Source organism: Lucilia cuprina, chromosome 3 (genome assembly GCF_022045245.1).
Source record: "Lucilia cuprina isolate Lc7/37 chromosome 3, ASM2204524v1, whole genome shotgun sequence".
In the NCBI taxonomy this organism is placed as follows: domain Eukaryota; kingdom Metazoa; phylum Arthropoda; class Insecta; order Diptera; family Calliphoridae; genus Lucilia; species Lucilia cuprina.
The window spans coordinates 26,079,224-26,082,969 of NC_060951.1; positions in this window are offsets into that span (position 1 = coordinate 26,079,224).

Genomic DNA, 3,746 nt, shown 5'->3' on the forward strand with positions numbered 1-3,746 from the left:
GTATGTATGAACATGTGGAACTACTTTTTATTAAGTCCAAGTATGGGTCTTTACGGAAGTTATGACTAATTTTCGAATCTTGACGATGTCAAAAAATTTAGGGAAATTATTTGTGTATTTAAAATACATATGGATGAATTGGTATGATTTTTGGAAGTTGTGAAGGGTATACAACCTGAGGTGATGGATGTCTACTTTTTATTAATTTTTGTTGGCCTGTATTATTTAAAAGGATATACATATATAAGTTTGTCATTCCATTTATAACATTGCGAAATTTTTATTTGAAACCAAGCGAAGTATATACATTTTGAGTCCTTATGAAATTCGATTTATATACGCCTGTCTGTCCGTCTTTCTGTCTATCTGTATAAAACACGCTCACGGTAAAACGAAGTAATGGAACCTAATGAAATTCGCCCTAAATATTCACTAATATTCTAAGCAATTTGATATTGAAAATCAGTTAGATCGGTAAAATAAGTTTAGAGTTAAGTGAAAAATTTGAGAAAACCTCGAAAAAAAATGTGCTTTTCACATATAATTTTGTATTTTTTACTAAAATTACTATATATAAATTGAAAAGTTTTGTCAGAAATATAAGTCTTGTCACTGGATTTTGTTAAAAATCGGAAAAATTGGTCACAATTTCATATACCTCCTATAAAAAGTATATATTTCCCGGAAGATTAAATAATTGTTAATAACTTTCGTTTGAATTATGGTATCTTTACAAAATTTTACAAGTTTATGTTTTATGCCAATGGAATTCATATAAATAATACATTTTCTTAATCGGTCCATAATTGGCCCTCTCCCGAAAATCACCTATCTATACACAGAATATACTCATGTCGAATTTTATCGACATGATTTTCAGAAATATGCATTAATGGCAAATGTTATCCCGAAAACTTTGCGTTTAAGTATTTTTCGGAAATGGAACTAAATTATGGATCAAATAGAAAAAATGTCGTATAATGATTTATGTGCATACATAATAAGTTTAAGTCAAATTTTACTCTAAATGCTTTATTAATTTATTAAATATGTACGTTTAAGTGATTTTCAGAAGTGAACCTTTTATGGCAGCTATGACCATTAATGAACCGATACAAAAAAAATTTGGTTGAATAACTTTATTGTACACAAAATAACTTTATAATTCAATGAAATAAATGCATTTAAGTAGTTTTCGGAAGTGGGAGCTATGAAAAATAATGGACCGACCCGAAAAAAATTTAGCAAGGAGGTTTATATATCGACAAAACATTTTTGTATCGATTTTCTTAGAATAGCTTAAGTAATCAATGAAATATATGCGTTAAAGTGATTTTACGAAGTGAACTTTATATGGGAGCTATGACCAATAATGGGCCGATCGGGAAAAAAATTGGCAAAATGGTTTACATTTACACAAAACATATTTGTGTTGAATTTTATCCGGATAACATAATAATTCCATGAAATATACGCGTTTAAGTGATTTTCGGAAGTTAATCGTATATAGGAGCTATGACCAATAATGGACCGACCCGAAAAAAATTATGCAAGGTGATTCATATATGGACAAAACGTTTATGTGTCGAATTGTATCCTGATAAACATACTTGTGTTGAATTTTATCTCGATAACTTAATAATTCAATTAAATATATGCATTTAAGTGAATTACGGATGTGGACCTTTTATGAGAGCTATGACTAATAATGGACCAATCACGGAAAAATTTAGTAGAAAGATTAGTGTGTATATAAAACATATCCAGGTCGAATTTTATCCGGATTAATTAATAATTCAATGAAATATATGCGTTTAAGTGATTTTCGGAAGTGGGCCTTATATGGGAGCAATGACCAATTGTGAACCGATACAAATATTCTTTGGTAGTATGATTTCTATTTGTATTATATTGATATACACAAAATTTTGTATTTATATTGATATATTTGAGGGAGTTATTAACGATAAACTAATTTCCGGGAATATATACCTTTATGTGGGGCCTATAGATAATTGTGTATCAATTGTAATGATTTTCAATATGCTGGATTCCCAGTAGAAAAATATAATGTGTGACAAAATTCATCAAATTATTTTGTGTAGTTTCTGAGAAAAGAGCTGAAGAATTACGAAAAAAACGTATTTTTTCGAGGTAGTCCGAAATTTTTACTCATAACTTTTTACGTCGTGAGCCGATTTTGCTCATTTTCAGTACCAAACTGCGTAGGATAACAATAAATATTTTCGGTGAATTTGGTTGATCCTCTTGGCTTGGTTTTAACGTGAGCGTGTTTTACACCGACAGACAAACGGACATAGCTAAATCAACTCAGAATTTCACAAGAACCCAGAATATATATACTTTGTTGGGTCTTCGATGAATATTTCTTGGTGTTATACACGGAACGACAAACTTATATATACCCTCTATCACCACTGATTTAGGGTATAATAACAATACCCATACAAACTTTGCAACGTAAATTAATTTTTTATGAAGAAATATTAATGTAAAATTTGGTCATAGTTCCATACAAAGTCTCCTCCCGAAAATCACTTAAACACGCATAACTCATTACGTAATTAGGTTATACATACAGAAATTGCCTTTATATGCAGAAATGATACTGTTAATTTCTTTCCCATCGGTACACTATTGGAAATCTTAAAAGAGATTTTTAAATGTTAATGAACTTAAGAAATCTTTTACTCTTAAGAGTTTGTTCCTTTATTGTAATTTTTGTAGAAACATTTATAAATTATAAAAACACTTTATCACTTAAACACCTATTAAGCTACTCTACAAAACTTAAACATTATTACATTTGTATATGATTTATAATATACCTCATTTATCATTTTCTTTGCTATATTACTATAGCAATTCAATTATAATAAATATTATTTTTATCATTTAAATTTTCAAAACTTTTTATTAAATGTTAAAATAATGAAGTTGCAATAATATTCAATTTTCTTTTTCTTATTAAATAAAAGTGATTTTTATATTATTAATTTATATTTTACTTCAATAACAGCGTGATAATTTACTCTTTAAGAAAACGGTTTCACACAAAGGTTAATTAATGCTTAATTTTATGTCACAAGCAAATCTATATTGATTTGTTTAATTTTTATAATTCTTATCCACATTTGCATACATATTTATGTATGTTATTATGTTCATATATGTTTGTTAATGTTTAATATTGAAAGATACAAAATATCTGCGGTTAAAAATATATATTAGTTTCAAAAGATTATCATAGCAACACGTGAATTTAAATGAATGAAAAGATTTATAGCTGAGATTGTAAATCAAATTATTATCATTTATCAAGAACTCAATATGTGGCAACTGAAAAGTCTTTGTTCTTGGTATCACAGCAGGTTTTCAAGTGGGTAATGTTTCCATTTTAAAATATTTTTTTTTTTGTATTAAAACAATGTTTTTTTTTTTGATAGTTAAAGAGTCAATTGACTAAAATTTTTCATTTATATACATGTTATAGGTAATCTATTGAATAATCAAGAATCACTATTGAATAGAAAGAATCTACACTCAGACAAACGAAAGGAGTGTAAGACAGACGGACAAAATCCACTCAGAAAATGATACTGAATTATTTTTGAAACAAATTTTGCTAATGGTTAAAATTTTGCAAACTTTTCTTGACATATTGCACATAGATCAGAATTTTTTCCTTATCCAATACAAAAATGTTTTTTTTTTTTTTTTTTTTT